Below are 26,676 nucleotides of genomic sequence, written 5' to 3'. Positions count from 1 at the left end.
GTTCAAATCGCCCACATATAAAGTTTCAAGTCTATAGACAAAAATTGACAGAGTAGTTTCGTAGAGACTGTTTCTCGCACTGACATACAGACGGACAAGATCACTTTATATATATATATATATATATATATATAGATAGATAGATAGATAGATAGATAGATAGATAGATAGAGGGAGGGAAGAGACAAAAAACAATCATTCATAGAATAATGTGTGCATACAAAGAGGGAGAGAAAGAAAGACGGAAAGAGAGAAAGAGAGAGAGAGCGGGGGAGGGGAGATAGCGACAGACATAAATGTTCGTGCAGACGATATTGACTTGTAAAAAGGTGAATTTTTTTTCGAGCGGTCAGGGCTCGAAATTGATGAGCAAATAAAGAGACATTAAGAGTGGTCAATGTTGTTCAGGAAATGAACAGCAAGGCAGGGGTGAATCAGAAGAGATGGGTGGAATAAAAGGGAGAAAGCGAGAGATGTGAGATAGGGGCAGTGACCTGTCCCCCCCCTCTCCACACCCACCCATACACACACACACACACACACACACACACACACACACACACACACACACACACACACACACCGGATATATTTGGGATAAGGAACGTTCGCACGACGAGCGACTATTAAGTGACCTATTTTGTACATCTTGGCTGAATTCAAAGCTGACCTAAGAAACAGAAAGTACACCATGTGTGGTCCCCCCTCCCCCATCTGAGCACATCTACTCGAACCGTGTAAACAACCGTTGATCACAAGTTTTGTCGAATTTTGCGAAAAACGAATTAATGTACATTTAGATATTCCTGGAAACGTGGTAGATTTTATTTGGGGGGGGGAGTCATTTTCTGCTAAAGGTCAAACCCGAGTTTTCATGAGGTCATCAATATTTTTTTTTTGTAAATAGTCATTAATTCAAACTTTTGTTTATTTAAATATTTTAGCAAAATCTATGCAATTTTAAAGATTTACAAGTGATTTAAATTTGGGGGCAGAGTTTGTTTTTATTTTCATCCAAGTCGCTCCAGACAATGCATAATGCCATTTGATCTTAGGAACTAAGCATAATAATAAAAAGAGAGAGGAAGGTAAAGAATACTTCGACACATTCCCGGAATAATTCGGGATCCTCCTAAGCTAAACTTCATGAGAACTAAAATGCTATTGGTATCTATTTTTTTACAAGTACTCCTGCATAAGGTTTCCTGTTGAATTTACTGCACTTTCATCTCAACGAAAATATGCTTAACCAATCCGACGGGCAGCAAAATCTTGTCCCTTCACTGTAGTTTTTAGATGCTGAAAGAAATTTCATTCAAATAGCTTCCTTCCTCGGACCGTTTGACTTTAAAATTTCACCCTCTGTTCCCCGACAATCATATTGGAATTTTGAAGACAGTTTTTCAGGTCAGTGGTAGAGCCTGTCCTTGTTTACGGAGCTACAGCCTGGACACTCACCAATAGATCAGAAAGAAAACTAGACGGCAGATACACCCGTATGCTCCGAACAGTAGTAAATATATCTTGGCAAAATCATCCCAAGAAGCAGCAGCTTTATGGCAACATACCTGCCATATCTAATACCATCAGGGAGAGACGCCTCGATTAATCCGTCACTGTCTGAGGAGCGAGCATGAATTGTTGAGTGATGTATTGCTATGGAATCCACGACACGGACGTGCAAGCAGAGGACGACCTAGATCCACGTACATCCAAAAAATAGCACACGACGCCAACTGTGAACCTTGAGATCTGAGGCGACTGATGGACGACAGGAAACTCTGGAGAGGAAGAGTCACATTGATCCGGGCAAGGAGCCCGTCCTGATGATGATGATGATGATGATGATGATGATGATGATGATGATGATGATGATGATGATGATGATGACGAACTCTATCACAGACAATGCTTGGAATGAACAAAAGTTAAAAAGAAAGCATCCAATTCTTTTGTCGATTCGATTTCCAGACTAATAACTTTTGGTCTCCCAACAAAAGGAGGGTGGACCTGTAAATTCACCCTTGTCCGTCCGTCCGTTCGTCCGTTCGTCTCTCCACACTTTTCTCAATAACTAGGCCTTGGATTCTTTAAAATATTTTGCACAAACATTAAACATGATAAGAGTAAAAATGTAACAGAACGGATTTTCCGAGCAAACTCAGATTGCCTCCCTAAGGGTGCCTTTCATGTTAAAATGGCTTAAATTGACACTTAGGTTGGTGCAAAAATAATGTTTTTACGTTGAATTTAGAGAGGAAAAACGACATTATTTTTGCACCAACCTAATAAATAGGATCTCCCGATCGAATAACTTATAATCTGGAAACCATGGCACACGTACGTACTTACGTTAAAGGTTGTACGATATTAATATTTAGATAGATTGCCATGTTTTGAATTCTTATTTATATTATTTGGATTCATCAGAATACTGTTCTCATCTTGAAAACCCGTGGTGCAGTAGTTAGATTACCTAGAAAAAACAATTGTGAAAGTGATATTCTCCTGAAGGTTCAACTCTCGGTGTGGGCGACCGAAAAATACAATTGCGAATTACTTAGGACCTCTATCCAGTCATAGCTGACGGGACAAGAGTGTGCTACCCCCGTGTAGTAAATAAAGAGTTCCGTTCGAAATTCCTGAGTTCGACAGAAACATTCCCGAGTTCGACAAGATACACCCGAAGAAAGTCGGGGATTACATCGACCGAAACGTTGTGAAAATCACACTCAAGATGAGAACAGTAGTCTTGTAAGAATCACCTACCGAATCGACCGGTGCTGATGTCTCGCCGCCTACTTCGTTTCTCAGTTAATTCTTTGGCCGAAATAGCTTGTAGTAAACAAACTTGTATGCAAATCTCCTACAACCGTAATAAGGTGACAATGACAGTCAAAACGTCACAGGGAACACCTGTTCACCCAACATCGTTAAAAATGACCAAATTTCTAGCACCCATATTTTTTTCAGCCGACAACAGCAGAACTCCTCGTCTGTTTTTAATTGAGTCACAGTTTCTAATCACACCCTTTCTACTTTGTTATTTACTCCTCACATTCCATGCGTTTCTGATAAAAGGATGACGAATTTGCTATTTTCTGTTGATTTAAATGGACGACATGCAGAGATTTCCAATCTTCTCATGTTATTCTTCATCATTCAACTTTAAGTGCCCATTTCTACCTCATTAACCCTTATTCACGAGTGTTTTAGTTATGACCAATAAGTAAATCAGGAGCTGCTTGTAAAAAAAATGGATGCGATTTCCACGACGGTCATTTCAGAAATGGGTAGCGAATGCTGGTACCGATACTTGCTTTTTAAATAAAACCTCATACTACATATTTTTTATCATGTTTATTTTTTTGTAAGAATTATATTTCAGTACTAAGTCACGAACGCTTTAATGAGTTACTTTTCAATCGCCAAATTTATTAAAAACTAATCTAACAATAGCTCTCCTATCTATATTATTTAATTGGAATTCATTATTGAGATGAATATTATTTATTAATTGATTTTTTGTGGACTATTAGCTTCATCTTTTTAGTTGTTGTTTCACGGAGTTTAGCTCTTCGGGGCCGTTCGCAATGGATAGAGACGTTGAATCTCTGTGGTTCCAGGTGAGAATTGTCTGAAGATAGCGGTTTCAATCCTACCCAAAGCCAGGTAGACGACAACAACTACGGATGGCAGTAATTGCCGAGAATGTAATTAGGAGATTTGCAGTTCCTATCTCATCGCGGTTACAACCTGACGAAGGCCAGAGGAATAGTTGGCCGAAACGTCGTGAAACAACAACTAAGAAAGATGAGGATAATAGTCCGCAATAAATGAATTAATAGCTCTCCTAGTCCAATAATTGCTTCTTTTTCTTATAATAGTCCTTCTAGTTTAACAAAGGCTATTCTAATCTAATAATAGCTCCCCTAGTCCAATAATAGCTCTTCTAGTCTAATAATATCGAGTCAGCAGTAACGATGGCCTTATAGATAGGTCCCCAATCCTATTCTTTGTATAGTTATTTTTGTTCCTTTTTCTACTTGCTGTTTTTGACATTTACTTATTACTATCTAAAGATGAAAAAAAAAACTGTGAACCCCGCAAAGCTTAAGCGGTCTCGGATTATTCAAAAACAATATTCTTCCAACGCATTAAAAACTTAAAAAAAAAAATAGCTGTATAACCAAGTATAGATCTTTTAAAATTATTTTCTCTGAAATCGTTCCAGAGAAGACGTGACCCCACTTAAAGTAAGAAGATAAAATGCTACTTCAAGATAAAAAAAAACAACAAATGTTAAAGAGATATATCCCGACTCAGAAAACGACAACTTTTCACTCCTTTGTCAAAAATATCGCAAAGCATGGAATTTGTAATCCACTTTCTACCCCCTTAAAGTATTCTACAAATTAATGCTTTATTACGCTTTTTTTTGTATTTTATTAGACCTCGATAGTGTTTATTGTTTCATTTTTATTATATATAAGTATTGGTTTCCATTTTGTGTTTAATTCTATACTAGCTCTGTTTAGAAAGTCGACTACGGATGCATTTTTTGTTTTTAGTCGCGTGCAAGCGATTGTATAAGTCACTCCGTCGGTCCGTCGGTCGATCGGTCTCTTGGTCGGTCTGTCCGTAACACTTTTGTGCTTAGTCTTTTTGGTTAAGATCAAAGGTCTGTTCTTAATAGATGCTGTTCTTAGCTTTTTAAGCTTTTCTTGGCCTTCGGGCTAGGATCAAAGTTTAGTATCTGTTCCGACAGATACTGCAAGCTATGACTAGCTATGACTAGCAAATACCAGATGTGGGGGCAACCCCACATGCCTGACCATTAACACGCTCCCATTTCCCACCTCTCGGGAGCTGGTCCCCTTTTTCCCTTCCCCCTCCCTTCACTCCTCACATTAAAAATCGGCCTTGTGCCTAATTTGCTCGGTGGGGGAGCAAATAAATACCATCTGTTCCGACAGATGCTGCAAGCTATGACTAGCTATGACTAGCAAAGACCAGATGTGGGGGCAACCCCACATGCCTGACCATTAACCAGCTCCCATTTCCCACCTCTCGGGAACTGGTCCCCTTTTTCCCTTCCCCCTCCCTTCACTCCTCACATTAAAAATCGGCCTTGCCCCTAATTTGCTCGGTGGGGGAGCAAATAAATACCATCTGTTCCGACAGATACTACAAGCAAAGACCAGATGTGGGGGCAACCCCACATGCCTGACCTTTAACCAGCTCCCATTTCCCACCTCTCGAGAGCTGGTCCCCTTTTTCCCTTCCCCCCCTCCCTTCACTCCTCACATTAAAAATCGGCCTTGTGCCTAATTTGCTCGGTGGGGGAGCAAATAAATACCATCTCTTCCGGCAGATGCTGCAAGCTATGACTAGCTATGACTAGCAAAGACCAGATATGGGGGCAACCCCACATGCCTGACCTTTAACCAGCTCCCATTTCCCACCTCTCGGGAGCTGGTCCCCTTTTTCCCTTCCCCCTCCCTTCACTCCTCACATTAAAAATTGGCCTTGTGCCTAATTTGCTCGGTGGGGGAGCAAATAAATACCATCTGTTCCGGCAGATGCTGCAAGCTATGACTAGCTATGACTAGCAAGGACCAGATGTGGGGGCAACCCCACATGTCTGACCTTTAACCAGCTCCCATTTCCCACCTCTCGGGAGCTGGTCCCCTTTTCCCCTTCCCCCTCCCTTCACTCCTCACATTAAAATTCGGCCTTGTGCCTAATTTGCTGGGTGGGGGAGCAAATAAATACCATCTGTTCCGGCAGATACTGCGAGCAAAGACCATATGTGGGGGCGACCTTGGTCAATGTAAGGGCAACCCTTCATACCAATTATCACTATCCAGCTCCCCTACTCCCCGGGGAGTTGGTCCCCATTTCCCCTTCACTCCTCACATTAAAAATCGGCCTTGTGCCTAATTTGCTGGGTGGGGGAGCAAATAAATACCATCTGTTCCGACAGATACTGCAAGCTATGACTAGCTATGACTAGCAAAGACCAGATGTGGGGGCAACCCCACATGCTTGACCTTTAACCAGCTCCCATTTCCCTCCTCTCGGGAGCTGGTCCCCTTTTTCCCTTCCCCCTCCCTTGACTCCTCACAATAAAAATCGGTCTTGTGCCTTATTTGCTCGGTGGGGGAGCAAATAAATACCATCTGTTCCGGCAGATACTGCAAGCAAAGACCAGATGTGGGGGCAACCCCACATACCTGACCTTTAACCAGCTCCCATTTACCACCTCTCGGGAGCTGGTCCCCTTTATCCCTTCCCCCTCCCTTCACTCCTCACATTAAAAATTGGCCTTGTGCCTAATTTGCTCAGTGGGGGAGCAAATAAATACCATCTGTTCCGGCAGATACTGCAAGCGAAGACCATATGTGGGGGCAACCCTTCATACCAATTGTCACTATTCAGCTCCCCTACTTCCTGGGGAGTTGGTCCCCATTTCCCCTTCACTCCTCACATTAAAAATCGGCTTTGTGCCTAATTTGCTCGGGTGGGGAGCAAATAAATACAATGTCTTTGGGATTTTGGTCAAGATCAAAGTGTAGTATCTGTTCCGGCAGATGCTGCACTTAAGATAATTTGTACCAGTCAATGGAGGGGAAACCCTCTATACTGGGACAATTATTATTTTTGGTAACCAGAGTGCCCCCTTTTTGCCTACTTTTAGGGGAGCTGGTTTTTACCTCACATTAAAAACGGCCTTGTGCCTAATTTTCTCAGTGGGGGAGCAAATAAATACCATCTGTTCCGGCAGATACTGCAAGCTATGACTAGCTAGGACTAGCTATGACTAGCAAAGACCAGATGTGGGGGCAACCCCACATGCCTGACCTTTAACCAGCTCCCATTTCCCACCTCTCGGGAGCTGGTCCCCTTTTTCCCTTCCCCCTCCCTTCACTCCTCACATTAAAAATCGGCCTTGTGCCTAATTTGCTCGGTGGGGGAGCAAATAAATACCATCTGTTCCGGCAGATACTGCAAGCAAAGACCATATGTAGGGGTTACCCCACATATAAGACCTTGGTCAATGTAGGGGAAATCCTTCATACCAATTTTCACTATCCAGCTCCCCTACTCCCCGGGGAGTTGGTCCCCATTTCCTCTTCACTCCTCACATTAAAAATCGGCCTTGTGCCTTATTTGCTCGGTGGGGGAGCAAATAAATACCACCTTTTCTTGGCCTTTTGGCCAACATAAAAGTGTAGTATCTGTTCCGGCAGATAGTGCAAGCAAAGACCATATGTGGTGGTAACCCCACATATAAGACCTTGGTCAATGTAGGAGAAACCCTTCATACCAAATGTCACTATCTAGCTCTTCTATTCACCGGGGAGTTGGTCTCCATTTCCCCTTCACTCCTCACATTAAAAATTGGCCTTGTGCCTAATTTGCTCGATGGGGGAGCAAATAAATTCACTTTTCTTGGCCTTTTGGCCAAGATCAAAGTGTAGTATCTGTTCTTACTACATACTTACTACTTACTACTGTACTTATTATGATATAAAGTGGAGATCACTTTTCTGTATTAATTTAATGTAAAATGATCACCCACTTTACAACTAGTCAGTCTCAAAGCCATTCAAGTCATTCTCCAGATCATTCAAGTTGTTTTTTTAAGGATTCCAGTTATTTTTTAAGCATTCAAGTCATTCTTAAGGTCATTCAATTCATCCTTACGTTCATTAAAGTCATTCTAATTTTTTATTTAAGTCACTTCAGCCCATTTTTCGATCATTTTAGTCTATCTTTAAGAATTTCATGCCAATCCTACACTTACGCATTCATTCATTACACGAGAGCATGCGACTAATAGCTATCGGCCTTGTTGAATATAAATCTATACTTTATAGTTAATGCTTATACTCCCTTAGGTACTGTAAATTTAATTTTTTTAGACGCGGTTCGTGTTCAGGAAAAACGGAAAAATATATACTCTATTTAATCCATCCGTAACTGATTTCCATTAGAAAAAACTCAGGGTTAGGAGAGTGAACTGTAAGAACATTTTAAATATGAACGAACGGCCATGAATTGTTAAACGATGTCGGCGGCCATTATGGAAATCAATCAAAGCCATTCCGCGCAACCTCAACTAAACCTTTTCCATTCAAATGAGGTGTATTTATTATTCCATTAAGTTACCATTTGAAGATGACGACTGTTTTGCGACACCGAACAGAGACGGCAATTTAAAAATCAAGTAAAAAAAAACAACTAGCAATTCAGAATAATTGACGATATTCGAACAAAGCGATTTAGGCGCCATCTTGTTTTTGAACAAGCTATTTCCTTTCGGCTACATTTTCAATAGATTTGTTCTAATTAACGTATACTGCTCTTTACGGATCAAAGAAATGTAAGCATTGTTTCATATTGATGTCTAGTTTTATTTGCTGAGTATTCGATCCCAATGTCAATCCATAATGGCCTTGGATCTTGATCGAGGTGACGGAAAACTTATTTATTTCTATTTATTTTTATGGAAAAATTTCTTTCTTTCTGAAAAACACAAAAATAAATCAGGCACTAGGCCATTCAAAAGTGTTGAGGAAAGGGAGTCTATGGTCATCCTTGTCACTGTACCTTATATATATCTATAATTTTCTTAGCTAGAATCTTCAATCGCCATAATACTACACTCACTCCAATGGTCGTACTATGTAAGATTTCTAAACCAACTCTTTAAATATTGAATATGAACTTAAATAAATAATTGTTTTTGTATATATATATATATATATATATATATATATATATATATATATATATATATATATATATATATATATATATATAAACACCTTGGGTGGTATTATCATTTTCCCTTGACGAAATGGAGCAGTTCTTGTCTGCAAATCTGTCAGCCATGATAATTCTATCCTCATCACCCAAGTTATTGTATCTTGATCAGTTATAACACAGAGAATGGTCCATTTTTAAGACTGAAGAATGTAACCTCAAAATACGCACCACCCAAAATACATACATGTTTTCTAAGATTTGAGACTTCAGTTTTTCTCGATTCTGCCCTGTTCTAGTCAGTATTAGCCTATTCCTAAGAAGGAAGAAGCTTCTAGGGAATATTTAATTCACAAGAGATTCCATTTTCACGTTTATCTTGCTCAGATCAAATAATTGTGATTATTTTGCTTTTTAGGACTTACATGCCTTCTGTTTTTCACGATGTATATAAAAATATTGCAGTTAAAAAGTAGTACCCAGTGAATTGGGTAGTAGTAGCAGAACTTCTGACAGTAGGGGAGATTAGCTCCAGTGAAATTGCCATGATATTAGTAACGAAAACAAAAATTTATGATGAGATTACGAATGAAATTGGATAGAAGAGATTCGGAAATTTTTTTTTTTTTTTTTTTAACAATCACGACAAATATTTGCCCTATGAGAAAAAAAAAACTTTTAACGCTATCGATCAGATCATTAGAATAAAGGAAAATATTCTTTATATATATATATATATATATATATATATATATATATATATATATATATATATATATATTAGTGATCGGATGATTCCATTATTTTTCCCGATTCCGATACAATTAGTGACTCCGATTCCTATAAATCTCTAAATATTTAACTATAAAATTGGTAATTTTTCCCGATTACTGTAAAAAAAAACACATTTTAAATGCATATATATTTTCTCAAACATAAAAACACACTTGCTAGGGGTGAGAACTACAGATTTTAGTTTTACTGGAAGCATAAAGCAACAAACACTTATTATTTTATTATTACAGCAATTAAAATTTTTCTTAAACGAAAATCGAATTAGAAAAGATAATTAAAGGACTCGTTTTGGCATCGGAAAATAGGCACAAATTTTTCCGATTCCAATACCGATTCCGATATCCCAGAAAGTTACGATTTTTTCGATTCTCGAATCCGATTCTGATTAATTGTCCCAACACTAATATATATATATATATATATATATATATATATATATATATATATATATATATATATAATTACTTAATTTACTCACATAAAATTAATATACGAAAGTATAGATTTATGTGTAAACTTTAATTATTTACTTCAAAAGTGCTCAATACGTAGGTAGAGCTAGTTAGTAATTTATAAAATATATATATGGCGATTAAGCTACACTGAATATTCCGCGTTTTTCCACTCTAGGACTCCTCAGGCTTATGCACGAATTCTGTGGAGCATATAAAAACGATAAACAAACACAGAATTCGCGCATAAGCCTGAGGATATATATATATATATATATATATATATATATATATATATATATATATATATATATATATATATATATATAAGTATATATATAATATAAATATATACAGGGTGTCCATAAAGTTCGTGTGCACTTTAAAAAATTTATAACTTTATTTATATTTGCGATAGAAATACTCTGTAAAAAATGTTATAAAGTTTCATGTATCTAGTTTTAAGTATAGTTATTGAATAATTTTTCACCACAAAATTCGTAACAATTTTTAGATAAGTACAAGATATTTTTTTTTGTTTTTCAGAATCAATTTGATCCCATGGCTTCAATTGAGGAAAAAGTAAACTGTGTCCTTTGGTTGGCTGAATTGAAATCTACTATTGCTGTACAAAGAAAGTTTAGAATTGAATACAATAAAAACCCGCCTCATAGGAACACCATTGTTAAATGGATGAAAAAATTTAAAGGGACAGGTTTTGTCCATGATAAACCACGGTCTGGAAGGCCATGTGTCAGTGACGAAAGTGTTGCTTCCATAGAAGAATCATTTACTGCAAGTCCAAGAAAGTCTGTAAGACGGGCATCATTTGAGCTCGGACTGCCAAAGTCTACTGTGCATAAGATTCTGCGGGTAAAACTTCATATGAAAGCTTAAAAAGTTCAATTACATCAACAGTTGTTAAAAGAGGATTATTATGCACGGCTAACTTTCTGTCACCAGTTCAAGGAAAAACTTTGCAATGATGATGCATTTGTGAATAATTTACTATTTTCTGATGAAGCAACATTTCGCATTAGTGGCAAGGTCAACAGGCATATTTGCCGAATTTGGGGAACTGAAAACCCAAATGAAACTGTTGAACATGAAATGGACTCTCTTAAAGTTAATGTGTGGTGTGCTTTGGGAATAAATCGAATCATAGGGCCATATTTTTTTGAAGATCGTGTTATTAACAGTGACAGCTACTTAGATATGTTGCAGAATTACTTTATTCCGCAACTTGAACAATTAAACTTGAAAGATGATACAGTGTTTCAACAAGACGGAGCTCCTTGTCACTTTGCTCGGCGTGTTAGACAGTTTCTAAATCAGGAATCTCCTAACAGATGGATCGGAAGGGGTGGACCATTTCATTGGCCTCCACGTTCGCCAGATTTGACTCCATTGGATTTTTATGGGGACATGTGAAAACAATTGTGTATGCAACCAAACCTAGTCCATTGGAAGATTTAAAAGCTAGAATAACTAATGTGATTTCAGGCATTACTATAAATGATTTGGCAAATGTTTTTCATGAACTGCAAAATCGTATTACCTTTGTATTGCTAATGATGGGGGACACATGGAAAGTTAAATAAAATTTCAATAAAAGCTTAAAAATATAGATTTACTTCTTTCAAATCCATTTTACAGATTATTTCTATTGCAAAGACAAATAAAGTTATAAATTTTTTAAAGTGTACACGGACTTTATGGACACCCTATATATATATATATATATATATATATATATATATATATATATATATATATATATATATAATATAAAGCTGAACGTCTGTGTGTGTGTGAGTGGTCACGAATAGGCTCCTATATGGTTGACTATTTTAAAACACTGATTACATATAATGATAGAAGATGTATTGAGGATCGGGAATGGGTATGTTTGATCTGGCAGAACGGTAGTTCATAAAAATTGTGGGGTCTGCGTTCGCGCCTGGCCCCCAAAGCATGGAAATAAAAAAGGGGAAAAAAACGTTTACAAGGGTTTTTGATATAGATGTACATAAGAATACTTTGGTAGTATGTTTCACCTTAAATAGGGATAGTATGATAAAATTGTGGGGTTTGCGTTCGCGCCTGTACTCCATGGAAATATGGCACAAACTTTAACAAAAACTTTTCATATCTATTTGCGTAAGTATACTTTGATAATTATGTTTCAGTTTGAAGAAATATAGTATAATAAAATTATTGGGTTCGCGCCTGACTTCTATAGAATGTAAATATGTCATAAAGTTAAACAAGGTTTTTTTTAAAGGACCGAGGGTCCACAATAACACCTTTACTTTAATCTTTATTCACGTTACCTTTTATTTATTTTTTTGAGTTGACTCATATTGTGTAAAAAAAAATTCACCTCATTAATTCACGTTCTTATTAAAGTTAAAGCAAAAAAAAAAAGTCGGAACTTTAGACAATTCTCGACACAAATTTTGCATAACTCTGTTTTTTTCCTTCTCCACTTGCACGTGACACTCTTTTGAAAATAGATAAATAGATAAATAATATAAAATAGGAACGTTACTTGGTATTGTGTCAAAAGAAGGAAAAAATCCTGCTCACGTGATTACGTGTATTTTAAAAAAACATTTTCATGACCTTTTTATTTTTATTTATATATCTGTCAGTGTACTAGAAGGAATTCAGTTGATTACAACCCGCGTGTTGTTTACATTACAATAGCACAACCCTGAATCCGACGGCGCAATACTACACCGTTCAATAGTGTAAAACTGAAACGAAGCTGTTCTGCTTGGAAAGGGCGCCAGTTTCTTCTTATTCATATTTATATCGATTCTTTGCTTTAAAAAAACTAAAGTAATTACGTGTTTACTTTTTAAATATCCCATTTTGCTGTTTCGGATTATTTTACCAAAGTAAGTAAAGCTTCACTATTTTTCAAAACTGTTTTTATTTCTTTGTTTTTCGATATTTCGTCGATATTATTCAGTAAGAGTGTTTAGCAGAAAAGCCAGCAAACGACTACCCGAAAAAATAAATATACAAGAAATAAATGTTACCATAGTCAATAAAAGTTCAGTTCACGTTTTTTTTTGTTTTGAAATAGTTTTTAATGCTCTTTACTTGAAATAATTTCAGCGAACCGAAATTAAAACGAAATTTGAGGCGATAACTACTAAAATGAATTTTTATATAAACTACACAAGCACAAAATAACGGAAAACATTAAAATATGTTTATAAATATTCCTTACGTTGACGGAACTCTCTTTAACACTGAATGCTCAGGTGCACCTCCTTCAAATTGAAAACGGGGCTCTCCATTTCAAAATCGCTGCTATTTCGTTTTTTTTTTTTTAACCGGTTCGTGAATTAAAAAAAATGTTTACAAACTACTTAAAAATACAAACCAATGAACTTTTCTGTCATAAAAGTAACTTTTATTGACTATGATAACATTTATTTCTTGTATATTTATATTATTATGCATATAACATTTTCTCTTTGTAAGGAAACATCATTTTGTTGGTCACTCTCAGCTACGAATGGAAACAAAGTTGATATAAAAAAATATATTTTCGCGAAAATTATCTTTACTTTCATCATGTTTTTCCTATGGTAAAATTTTGGAGTATCAAATCCTATCTCTTTACAACCCCCTCCTTTTCATAACCTATCATACTTTTATCGATCACAGTCCATTTTCTGTTGACTGTTTTTGAACCCAGTTAACGACGGATACTTCTGCTAGTATATATATATATATATATATATATATATATATATATATATATATATATATATTATTAATCATCGAACTACTGTTCTCATCTTGAGTGTGATCTTCCAACCTTCTGCCGAACTCGAGAATTTAGACGGAATTTCGAGCGGAACCCTTTATTTATTTCACGTGGGTAGCGTGCTCTTGTTCCCTCAGCCATGACTTGATAGAGGTCCTCAGTAATTCGCGAATGTATATTTCGATCGCCTACACTGAGGATTGAACCTTCAACCTTCAGGAGAATATCACTTTTACAATTGATTTTTCCCAGTACTTTAACCACTGCGCCCCGGGTGCCGAGTTCGACAAGGTACACCTGAAGAAGGTCGGAGATTATATCGACCGAAACTTTGTGAAGATCGAACTTAAGATGAGAACAGTAGTCCGATTAATAATAACAGAAATAAACAATCCTCATCTCAAAAATTCAGAAACGATATATATTAGTGTTGGGACGATTGATCGAAATCGGGAATCGAAAAATCAAGACAGTTTTCGGTATCGGAAGCAGAAAAATGTGCCTATTTACTAATACTAAAACGATTTTTTTATTTTTTGCTTGTTTTTGTTGAAAAGTTAATTTTTCATGTCTCGTATTCATGGTGAAATGTAAACTATTTATTGATTTTAAACTACCAATAAAACTAAAATCTATTGATCCTATATTCACAGGTGTATTGTTATGTTTTTGAAAATACATGCACACATTATATCGATTTTTAATCCGACCTACCTCTCTCCCACCCCTTTAAAAATAGCTACAACTCTATATTAAAAAGTTTTTAAACGGGTGGGAATCGGAATCGATCATTGTATTGGAATTGAAAATTTAGAACAGAACTGGTAATTGTATCGGAATCGGGAAAACTATTGGAATCGTCCCATCATTACTCTCTCTCTCTCTATCTCTTTCTCTCTCTCTCTATACATACATATATATATATATATATATATAGGGAGAGAGAGAGAGAGAGAGAAAGAGAGAGAGAGAGAGTACGTGTATGCGTGTGTGTGTATGTGTGTGTGTGTGTGTGTGTGTGTGTGTGTGTAAGTTCATAAAATAATTTGTGTCTATGTTTGATGTGAAACAGAAAACGAAAAAAATGCTTTCAGCTTTCAAAAATTCAATGAACCGTACTGCCAAAAAGAAAAAATATATATATACATAAAAATATAAAACCATATATGGAAACCGAGTTAAGTGCCCTTAGCTTGAGATCAATAGAGATAAATCATCGCTAGATGGCGTCCGCATCGCCCTGCTCACTTACTGGCAAGCATTTTTAAATATATTTTTTCACTTATTTTCTAAACTATAGTTTTTATTGCTGTCTTTATTCGGTATCGTAAAAAGTACCATTCAAAAGGCAACTTAATGGAGTAATAAATAAATCAAGCATTTTAAATTAAAAAGGTTTAGTTGAAGGGATAATTTTTGTTTCTTTTTAGTTCCTTGTCGAACATATAGACAACGGCCAACGGTTACAATTCTTGGCTGTTTATCCGTAGTAAAATGTTTTTTTTTTTAGCTATAAAATCGTCTATTTATGAACATTAGTTACGGATGTGACGAATAACATTTTCACCGCTTCTTCTAAAACATAGGCCAGTTTAATATCCTAACAGATATTTATTTATCTGTGTAAATCAGATATTAATAAGTACAGATACCTCCAAAGTCGTGCTAAAAGTATGGAAAAAAATATCAAACTAATTTTATAAGCCAATACATTGGGTTCAACTTAATTATAGTGTGTCTTCGAAAAATACACTTCAAAGAAAAACATTATAACGTACTTAGGTTTTATGTCGAAATTACTATAAATTAAAAAGAATAATATTAAAACTGATCCACTAGAAAAATAATTATGAGTAAAAACAGAATTTTCAAAATTGCTTTTTAACTGTATATTAACCCTTTAGAAGATCGAAATCAGGGGGATATAACTGCATTATACCGATAACACTATCTTTCAGGTCGGCCATTTTGTATTTTTTCAATAATACTGCACACTTTTTTCTGAAAATTAGCTTTATCACATCTTTTACTGGACCATTTTTCGTAAGTTTTTGAATTTATACTAATTGTGACAAGACATGTAAGTACGCAATAATGTTTTTTTTTTCGCCCTGAAATGACTTTATTCGAAATTATACGATTGGGTCGGGCAACATATTAAAGTAAAGTTGCACCGTACATTGTTGCACTGCTTTGCCGCAGTTATCCAAAAAACAATTTAAAAATAATACGATAAGGCAATTTCATGCTCCTATTATCACCCCATCCCCTTCTTTGTAAATGCGTTTGCAATTTATTTAAAGTATATTTGGCTGGCAATTGTGTTTATGTTAAGAAAGAAAGAGCCTATTTATTTTTAAAGGATTTGAATTATTTGTTCGCTATTAGAAAATGCCGAAAGAAACTTGAAAAGTGAAGATCTTGCATACATTTTTAGTGCAATTAGATCAGGTTATCTGAAGATACCGCCCCCCCCCCAACAATATATAAAACGTTGATGTTATTGTTTTTGTTTTATTCCCTTCTCTTTGCAAAATTCAATCATGTTCTGCAAAGCCCTCCTCTCACAAATAAACAATAATTGAACCAAATGTTGTGAATAAACCTAACGTTTTACAAATTTATACGTTGTAGTCTCAGTCGCAAAGAAGACAAAACATAGAAAAGAAATTCGCTTTTTCTTTGTAACGATGACATTTATTTCCTCATTATTACGTCCGTGACCTTACCCACGTCTCTCACGTGATCTCGAACGCTATTATCGTCTGTAACGTGATCTCTTTTTTAGAGTTCATTGCTACATTAATATTTGAAGATATAACTTCAACTGTATTCTCAGAGTCTCTTACCAGAATGACCGGATTCAGCATTAAAATAACTCGAAACGGATTGATATGCCATAAAACAAAGCAACCAACCCAAACAAAACATGTTTTAACTATTATATTTATTACAATAGAAAAAGGCAAGCATGAAAAGTAATGTGGTTAAGCTTAAACATGGAAAAGTAAAGGACTAGTTGTTAAAACTAGAAAAGAAAAGGACAAGATATTCTAGTAAAAAATATAAATTTATAACTTAAAATATTGCAGCATTAAGAATTGATGATATAAAGTTATAAATTGAATTAAAAAATCTTAATGCTGCAATATTTGAAGTTATAAATTTATTATATTTTTTACTAGAATATTTTGTCCTTTATTTTTCAATTTTAACAACTAGGCCTTTACTTTTCCATGTTCAAGCTTACCATATTACTTTTCATGTTCGCATGTAATCCATGATTTTTACTGATCTAATAAATTCACTTGTTCTTTGTTTAATTTCAGTCTTAATTTTTGCGCCCATAAACATAACATACACATATGTATGAACAATGTACTGCACACGTCTGCTTGTAACAAAATCCCCCAATTATCTCCCTTTCATTCTCTCTGTTTCACTTGTTACTTATCTGTTCGTGAGAGTGGTGAATTGGTAGCAACGGTAGTCGCTGAAGCGACGTGGTTGCTATGGAAACTAGTCATAAAAACGTCGCTCACCTCCTTACGTTTTTCTTTTTTTTTTTTTTTTACGATTTTGAACACCAGTAAATTCATCCTAACGTTTGTTTTACTGAACGATTTTTTTTTCACACTATAGCTAACAAAGTGATCTACAAACTGTAATAATTGTTTGAAATTTGGTCGAAAAATGAGTGAGCGGTGAATCTTTAAAGCAGTTCTAAATGACTAAAACTGCGGCTTAACCAGTAAACCAGTAAACACGGTAGTGTTTAAATGATAAAGGAAACGAATGTAGAATTTCCGCAGGGTCTCCTCAGTAATGAAATAAGAACAAGTCTGTCCTTGTGTCGCATCCGAAATGTTTCTATTTGGTGGTGTGTTATTACTAAATAACAAATGACGAAAGAGCTTTATGCCTAATACACATGGAACAAATAAATCACTGCCCTTCTCTTAATCAGACTTTCTTTTCTTTTTCATTTCATTCTGATTAACGCGATATTGTCAAAAGCGTCTAAATTCTCGTCCAACTAATTTTGGGGTGGGGTGAGAATCTCAACAACATGTCTCTACGCTGCGTTCTCCCACATAAAAACTGTTTTTTTTTTTTTTTTAAATCAATGCACCCGGCTATCTGTCTTCATCCTTTCACACCCGTGTCCACCACAAGCAATCACGCTGGTTTTAGTAAATTCTACCCCGTTTTAAGGCTTCTTGTTTCGGGCGTTCTCAACAATAGGGAGTTCGCGCATTAAACTTTGTTGAATGCTGAAAGCTTTTAATATATACAGCTGAAAGATTCAAGATGAACGGAGACAAAAATGACAGAAACAAAACAAGAAACTATATTAGTACGAGAGATGTGTGTATCTGTCTGTCTATTTCTGTGCCCATTAACCTCTCTCTCTCCCCCCTCTCTTTCGTCTTTATTTCGAGACTTCCTCTGGATGAATGAGATTGAAGTCTCGAAATAAAGAGACAGAGGAAGTCTCGAAATAAAGACGAAACGTTGATGAACACATAATACGGTTTGCTCCTTTTTATTTCTCTCTCTCTCTTTCTCTCTCTCTCTATATATATATAATATATATATATATGTGTGTGTGTGTGAGTGTGTGTGTGTGTGTATATATATATATATATATATATATATATATATATATATATATATATATATATATATATATATATATATGAAAAGAATAACAAGAATAGCATTCTTTGAAACTCCACAGAATAAGGACTTTATAAATTGTTTTTTGGAGTTTTCAGTCGAACAATAAATTTTGATTGTAAAGTTCAACTTACAGTTTTAATTTTCTTTCTCTTATAATAAGCTCTACTCTCTATTGCGTATTGAGCTTTTTTATTCGGTTGGGATTAAATTTTCTATATATATAAATACTGTTATTTATATTAGTTTGAAATTTACTATTGCGTATATCAGGTAAACACTACATCCCTTTGTTTTCATTAATATATATGTATGTGTGTGTGTGCGTGTGTTTTCCTCGGCTTTCATGAAATCCGATATAATAAAAAAGGGGGAAGGGCAACTCAAATCGAAGTTAAGTGATAAATAAGCCTTATATCCAATGCAGTTTAGTAGTAAAAGCGCTAATAATCGTAAATGTTGATTTTCTTAGTTTTAAATAAAACGACTTGATCGATTTACGTAATTTTTGGAATATGACATCTTCGTTCTGTAAAGTGTACGTACATAAGGGAGACTCCCTCTAACAGTTTCGAAAACTAGTATCCTATATCTCTACAAAGCCACCATTTGCCCATGCATAGAGTATTGTTGTAACATCTGGGCTGGTACACCAATCAATAGACTCTCTCTCTCTCTCTCTTTCTCTCTCTCTCTCTCTCTCTCTCTCTTTCTCCCCACCCTTGGACAAAGTGTAAAATAGAATTTCTAACTGAACAGATCCCAGACTGTCTACCATGGTGTTGCCCCTGTCTCATCACAGCATTGTTGCCTTCTTGGTGTGCTTATTTTGTTGTATAATCTGTTCTCTCTGTAACAATTTATCTGTTTATTTCTCACACATGTATAAAAATGTTTGTTGCGCTTCTGCGAAGATACGTGTTACTAAATAAATATATACACCCAAGCTTCTTCTAGCCGTTTGACAATGAAAACACAGAAACGGTTTCATAGCAAAACTGCTTTTATTTAATTACTTTACCTGCAGCGGTCGTCGGATGTATCGAGCAACGGCGGTCAAAGGTGAGGTTGGTGTTGACGAGATAACGACATAACGATCGTGCGTCTCTCTCCGTGTTTCTTCCCGTTTTTTTTTTGTTTTTTTTTCGTCGAATGCTTTGCTTTTATTGACAAATTCTTTCTTGGTTCTATCAGGAGTCAAATTGTGTGTACAAGTCCGATATGGTATTTTTTATTTTGTTCTCTGAGGTCAATATGTGTGTTAAATTCCAACGTGGCATTTTCTTTGTTCTCTGTTAATCTGACATTTGTGTGTGTGTGCACGATATCCAAGTTCCTTTGTCCAACAGTTTCACAAGTACTGCAACGAAATGTGCTCCGATCAACTTAATGCACTGGTACTTCCTACAATGTTAATACTCCCGACAAACCCGAGAAACTGCAAAATCACACCCCATTCACTATTGAGGTCTCCCAGCATGCCGAAAAGCTTTCTACCCTAGCAATTTCTTTCCTCGAACCACTTACTCCCTCGTACTGTACCAACATGTATCGAAAAGTAAATGTAACGCGAACAAGCATATCTCTATATATTCTCCACTTAGAGTGCCCCTATAACTCTGCCTTGTTATCTACAGATGTAGCGTGTCTTGTTTGGGATGGATTGAAATAACGAAAAAAAAAAGTTAATTAAAAAAATGACGAGAAGACTATATGTTAACTGACACTTTTATTAGATAAATTTAGAAATATGCATACTATCAGATTTTACGCCTTAAGTTACATCTGATTCACGACCGTAAACAGACAGACTTACAATATTTCTTTTACGAGGTGCCTTAAAGAAGTTTCCAGACTTTTTCTACGGGTATGTAAAATTGTTGTAGACTCTTGAAAATTCAGTATCTTATTGCTAGATATCGTATGGAATGACTGATCAATGTTTATAGTTTCAAGTTCAAATGAACAGCTACACCAGGAATTGGAATATACCCTACTAAAGTTTGTGAATTTCAAAAATGCAATGTAAACGTGAAGACACTTTAGAAGAACGATATACAATAAAATTCTGTTTTAAACTTGAAGAAAATGCCGCAGAAACGTATGGAATGCTCCAGACTACTTTTGGACCATCTTCCATGAATCGATTATCAGTTTTTGAGTGGCATAAGAGATTCAAGAAAAGTGGGGAGTCTGTAAGGAATGAGGAGAAGTGTGGAAGGAGTAAGGAAGTCAGAACAGCAGAGTTGATTGGCCAAATAAAGAATTTCACTGAAAGGACCGTCGTGTGTCTATAGAGACAATAAGTGCACAGTTTGATGTCAGTGTGGGAACTGTACACACAATTATTTTTGAGGAACTGAAAATGTGAAAAAGTTGCGCAAAGTTTGTCCCAAGGGTGCCCAGAGAAGATCAGAAAGATAGACATTGTCATGACCAAGATTGGCATCAAGACAGTTCCTCACCCTCCCTGTAGTCTAGCCCTTGCTCCCTATGACTTTTAGTTATTTCCTAAGCTCAAAGAAATCCATAGAGGCTGTCGTTATGAGACAATCGATGAGATGACAGAGGCTGAGACGAGGGTCATTGACACACTCACACAAGAGGACTTTCAGAGGCCCTCCAGAAGTCGTTAGAATGGTACAGCAAGTCCATTGCAGCCGGTGGAGATTACTTTGAAGAGCACAAGAGTTTTATGTGTGTACTATCAATAAAAGTGTCCATACGAGAATAGTCCAGAAACTTATTTAAGGCACATTGTATATATATAAATAGGTCTCTTATACAAAGGCAACTGTTTATTTGTGTAATAAGTAGAGCTATGACAAGAGAATATTCTTTACATTATTTTGACTCTCGAATATATATCAGATAATATCTTGTATGTTTTTAGATAGAGTGGTGTGGTTCTCGATTGATTAACTGTGCCGGATATATACTAGAGAGTCAAAACAAAGATAAGAATATTCTCTTGTCATAGTCCTAGTCATAAAGTCGTGTAGCTTCGGTCGAAGGAACTTGTGGAAAGTTTTAAACGTCATTTGTGCTTGAGTTGAACAAAATTGGCTTACATCTCGTTGGGGGCCCCGCCAAATACAGATAAAGATAGATGTCAAAGGACTATGAGGGATGGACTGCTAGTTGAGTGTGGGGTTTGCGTTCGCACCTTGAGTTTAGCGGCATCTGCCCGCAAGGGTGCCTGCTTATTCCCGTGAAACCACTTGAGACTACGCTGGGATATCAATTACTAGCCGAACAAAAAGGCAAAGGAGAAAACCCGTTGATTGTCCTTTGCGATAAAGATTTTAATTTAAAATAGGTCCTCGTGGTTTCGGGGGAAGGGGAGGGAGAAGAGTTCGACGTTAAATGCTGATGGTAAGGGCGTAGGAGTAGGAGGAGTTATAGGAGGCGAAAATGGAAAGGGTAGGAGTTGGGTGTTGGGTACAGTTTTTTCTCATTCATTAGGTGAGGTTATGATGTGACAGAGTTTACGGTTTATTCGGAAAATAAAATAAAAAGGTTTAGATTGGCGAGGGAAAACAGAAAAGAGTAAAAGTAAAGAAGGGGTCTTTCAAAATAAAATGACAAAAAGAAAAGTGATTTTTCACAAAACAAAAAAGACAAAAGGGAAGACAGAATATATATACATTCAATTATCTCTCTCTCTCTCTCTCTCTCTCTCTCTCTCTCTCTATATATATATATATATATATATATATATATATATATATGTGTGTGTGTGTGTGTGTGTGTGTGTGTGTGTGTGTGTGTGTTTTTTTTATCTTTTTCAATTTTGTTATTAGTTTGTTCAAGCTGGAGCGGGGGAAGACTACAGGATACCAAACATTCACCCGCTATATATATATATATATATATATATATATATATATATATATATATATATAGAGAGAGAGAGAGAGAGAGAGAGAGAGAGAGAGAGAGAGAAGGGTGTGTGTGTGTGTGTGTGTGTGTGTGTGTGTGTGTGTGTGTGCGTGCGTAGGAGAGATCCCATTTACGATTCTAATCATCCTTTTAAGTGCAAATGTTTGAATCTATCTTGCACTTAGTTCACTGGGTATATTTTCCAGGTAGTTTTTAAAATCTTTTTCATAGGTCCAGTAGCTGTTATAATTACTGAAATGATAGAGATCTTCCTAAGATGTGCGCACGTGTGTGTGTGTGTGTGTGTGCATAGAAACATAATTATATGACACATACAAGCAAATATATACATATGAATACATACAGATATATACAGACACACATACGCATATACTCATATATATCTGTGTGTGCGTGCGCGTGTGTACTAACAGGTTGCCCGGCGTTGTCCTGTTGTAAAATACGTGGATGGTGAATCATTGCAACACTTTCTGGCAACTCCTGCAGCTGCGTTGGCTCCGACTGCATCGGCTTGCCTTTCCGTCGGACTTTATCTGCAAGAGGGGCACCTCGGCAACTGGACAAACCTAATTCTCCTTATTACATGCCCGGGTCTGCATCTGGAGAGGCAACTGGAGCTTCGAATGACGCTGCAGTACACGTGACTAGATGCAGAACGCCATTTTCACACGAGACAGAAGATTGTCATCATCATCGTTTGGACTACTATTATCATCTTGAATGTGATTTTCGCAACGACGACCGATATAACCCCCGACATTTTTTTTTTGGTGTGGTCGGTTATCCGAATACTCCAAATAATATCAATTATCAATCGTCATATTAAAATTTGATGAACGAAATATACCTTAATTCTGTGATTTGAGTTTTGTTTACAATTTTTTGTTTATTTTACTTAACGGTAATTTATAATAAACTGCAGGAAGCAGAATTCTCTCACATAACTATCTATACATTCCTCTCGCCCTCTTTCAGGCTATGTTCATTCAAACACTAATATTTTTAAATGTCTCGCTAAGCATTTAAAGACAGCGAAGCTCTTTCGTATTATTTGGCTTCATCGGACCACTGTTCTCATCTCAAGTGTTATTTTCACACACACATACACACGCGCGCGCAAACACAACCACACACCCACATATATAGATATACGGTAATATATAGTGATAATTAGTAATAAATAGTGATATGAACTACTAGAAGTAAAAATAGGCTTAAGGCTCTTGAAATTCGTATTAGAATTGTCCGCAAGTGGTTAGAGTACTTGGAAAAATCAATTGTAAAAACTGATATTCTCTTGGAGGTTGAAGGTGTAATCCTCAGTGTGGGCGACCGTAAAATACAATTGCGAATTGCTTAGGACCTTTATCCAGTCCATGGCTATAGCGGACGGAACAAGGGCAAAATATCCCCGTGAAGTACATAAAGGGTTCCGCTCGAAATTCTGTCCAAATCCCTGAGTTCGACAGAAACATTCTCGATACACCTGAAGACGGTCGGGGGTTATAGTGACCGAAACGTTTAAAAAAAGGAAAGGGAAAATCACACTCAAAATGAGAATAGTAGTCTGATGAATCCAAATCACACAAATAACCAACCCTAATCTCAAAAATTCAGAAACACGAGGCTCTTTTTTCGGTATAGTCTCTACTTACTACAAACAGATGCGTAAATTAGATGGTAAAATAATATTTCTATTTTATTCATAAGAATGTAGAATTAAAGTGACTAATTAATTGTAGTTACACAAGAAAGAATGCCGTAAAATATATGGCAAAATTGATGAATTTTCGAATATAATAATAGTAGAGCAAGTAGTGTATAAATATTACACGTTTGCTTATAATATAATTTGCTGTTGATTTCCACAGAAGAGAAAAGTATGAATTTTCGAAACTCCATGGATTAAGAAAAATATTTACTGTATCTACCTTTTAAAAAATTTGATGCTTCAATAAATTACATTATTTTTATTTATTATTTAAATCATATATTATAACATATGTATATAAAATACATATAATATATATCATATATATGCATAATATATATAATGTATATATATATAATATATATACATATTAAATATATATAATTATATATGTATATAAGTTTGAATCGTGTGTATCGCGAGCAGACGGATGATTTCACTGGTAAACAGCCGCGAGTTTGTCGAGGTCGAAAGTCAACCAATCGACGCCATCGAGAAGATGTAGTACACATAACTTGGTTGTGTCAGCCGGTAGTTCGTACGTCGGGCGATGATGACGTTATTGTTATCGCAAGATGCGTATCTGCGGAGCTGCTTTAGCCCGAGAACAGAGATACGGCACACAAATCCGTCGATCGAACTTCCGGGCAGCGGCCATTTTGGACACGACCGGCGCTGACCAACTGCCACGGAACTCGACCCGAAAACTGTTGACGATTTGCGCGTTTTCCACTTATTGATATACAACAGCATTTCTTTATCGGGAAAGTTTTTTTTTTTTTTTTTTTTTTGGCTATATGGAATATATTTTCTTTGCTTCCTTTCTGTTTTAATTTGTTTGCACACGTAAGCTGTATATATATATATATATATATATATATATATATATATATATATATATATATATATATATATATATAGTAAGTTATAAAATATATATGGCGATTAAGCTACACTGAATATTCCGCGTTTCATCTACTCTGGGACTCTTCAGGCTTATGTCCTAGAGTGGATGAAACGCGGAATATTCGGTGTAGCTTAATCGCCATATATATTTCATAACTTACTAACTAGCTCTACCTACGTATTGAGCACTTTTGAAGTAAATACTAAAAGTTTCCGCATAAATTTATACTTTCGTATATTAATTTTATGTGAGTAAATTAAGTAGTTATACACAGAGAGAGAGAGAGAGAGAGAGAGAGAGAGAGAGAGAGAGAGAGAGAGAAGAAATTGATGAGATTTGTATTATCCTGATAAGTTCCTTTTTAAAGAATTTATTTTATCCTTTTTGGTTCATTCCATATATATATATATATATATATATATATATATATATATATATATATATATATATATATATATATATATATATATATATATATAAGTAAATTCTTGGTACAGCAAAATGGAAGGAGAAATTTCAGAGGAAACATAATTTAATTTAAATCAAAGAAACAAAAAAAAAACGGGCAGGTGGAATTGTTAAAATTTCCTTAAGGCCTTATCGTCTGACCCTCTAAGAGGAAACGTCAGAATGATAAATTAAAAGCTTAGAATCGAATGAGGAAAGAGGGAAATTGGTTTCAGTTGGAAAACCAGTGAGAAAAATATATATATATAATTCTCACTGTTCAGGTGGTTTTAAATCAGTAAATATTTCCAACTGATGTTTCAAAATCTTTTGTCTACACAGGCTAGGTCGAGAGTTATTAATGACTAACGCCTCAATGATATTGAGATGATAGTTCGACCTAGCACTGTATAAAACAGAAAACAAACCATCGGAATATTGGTCATATATATATAAGAGAAAGAGAGAGATTATTATATTGGTCATATATATATAAGAGAAAGAGAGAGAGAGAGAGAGAGAGAGAGAGGGGGGGAGATAGATAAATTCACTATGCATTATATATACAGTCTCTCTCTCTCTCTTGCTTTCTCTCTCATATCTATAAATATGTGTGTGTGTTCAATATATATTAGGTTGGTTCGAAAATAATGTAGTTTTTATATTATATATATAAACAACGTCAAAAAATGGCATTATTTTTGCACCAACCTAATATATACATTGTATACATTCTATGTTTGCACATTAACCGCGGTAAAGTTAGAATTATAGCAAGTTTTATCATAAATTTGAAACGCCTAAAACTAGGTCGGACAAATATTGTTGGCATCTTTATGAACCAACCGGAAAAATTGTATTGAAGAACGATAACTAAATCTGCAAACCCTATTTCTTTTTAATTACGAAATATGACGGCATGCTATCGATTAGCTGTTGTTAGCTATTTTTCTCGATCTGTTTATAAAAGATCGCGACACAACTTTTCCGTCATAGTTCACATTTTAAGTTTCACCTTTACACTGAAACTTGCTAAAGCATAGAAGTAGTGATCTCATTCTTATGGTCACATAGAAAGCATCTGCTTGATTCGATTGGCATAACATATTTTGAACTTGGAACTACAAGTGCATGACCAAGATCAAAGTGTAGTATCTGTTGTTCAGATGCGGCACTTCCATTTCTCGTTCTCTTTCAGTGGAGGAGAAATCCTTCACGACTG

The 26,676-nt window shown here is 35.7% G+C and overlaps 1 protein-coding gene and 1 pseudogene across 1 annotated transcript in view; one reads left to right on the top strand and one right to left on the bottom strand.

Annotated features, from left to right (window-relative positions):
- LOC145248084 (uncharacterized) overlaps window positions 1-26,676 on the bottom strand; it is a 480,098-nt gene that overhangs the window by 241,399 nt on the left and 212,023 nt on the right. The gene's annotated exons all lie outside the window — the stretch shown is intronic.
- On the top strand, window positions 7,448-7,586 carry LOC145248436 (U2 spliceosomal RNA; annotated as a pseudogene).

This window comes from Euprymna scolopes, chromosome 26 (assembly GCF_053919585.1).
Source record: "Euprymna scolopes isolate OS-2025 chromosome 26, ASM5391958v1, whole genome shotgun sequence".
NCBI classification, from domain to species: domain Eukaryota; kingdom Metazoa; phylum Mollusca; class Cephalopoda; order Sepiida; family Sepiolidae; genus Euprymna; species Euprymna scolopes.
The sequence above is the reverse complement of the archived record's forward strand: the minus strand, read 5'-3'. Positions and strand labels throughout refer to the sequence as shown.